Source organism: Ovis canadensis, chromosome 24, assembly GCF_042477335.2.
Source record: "Ovis canadensis isolate MfBH-ARS-UI-01 breed Bighorn chromosome 24, ARS-UI_OviCan_v2, whole genome shotgun sequence".
Classification (NCBI taxonomy): domain Eukaryota; kingdom Metazoa; phylum Chordata; class Mammalia; order Artiodactyla; family Bovidae; genus Ovis; species Ovis canadensis.
The window spans coordinates 42,869,438-42,870,275 of NC_091268.1; positions in this window are offsets into that span (position 1 = coordinate 42,869,438).

Below are 838 nucleotides of genomic sequence, written 5' to 3' on the forward strand. Positions count from 1 at the left end.
AACCTGGGCCCCCTACATTGGGAGTCTTAACCACTGGACCACCAGGGAAGAGCCATCTAGCTCGCTCTCTGCCCACCTTGTCTTGGCTGCAGTTTCATGAGTATACCTGTGGCTCTTATCTTTCCGCAGGATCCGTTTTCCTTATAGAGTGCCATCCTGGCCCATGCCTGTAAGTTGTGTCCTTGGCCAGGCGGAGTTGTCCTGCATGCTTGCACAGGTCACCTCCTTCCCTTGGGACTGAGCTATCCTGCCAGCACACCAGGGTCTATGTTCCCCTTCCCAGGCACCAAAGCTGGTTACATGCTTTCCTGTCCCAGTTCCCCCCTCTCCATCTCACACTCACACCCTGCCTCACTCGACTGGGACTGCTTGTGGGCGAGGACAGGGCCACCGGTACTGAGATCAACAGGAACATCGGAGTTCTGAGACCGCAGGAGAACCTCATTATGCTTCCACCCAGGATGCTTCTACCAAAGCGTAATTTATTTTTGAAAGTCAATATATTTACATGGTGCGAAGTCCAAAACAAGGTATTTGGGAAGAAGCCCGCCTCCCAGCTTCGCACCTCAGGCCCTGGATTCCTCTAGGAACCGTGTGACTCTCTCCTTGTGGATCACTCCACGTACGTACAAGCCTGGCCCTTGTTCCTTTGGCGCACCCTGTGCCGCGCACCGAACTCCTATCGCTGGCGCTTGAAGTCTCAAAATCTGTTCCTCCCCGGTTTCCCGCTCCTTTCTCGCAGTCGCGGGACCTCGGCTCTGTGACCCACTGCGGCCGCACAGCGCCCCCTGGCGGCCGCGCCCCGGCACGGCCGCGGTCGCGCGCCCCGCCCCGCCCT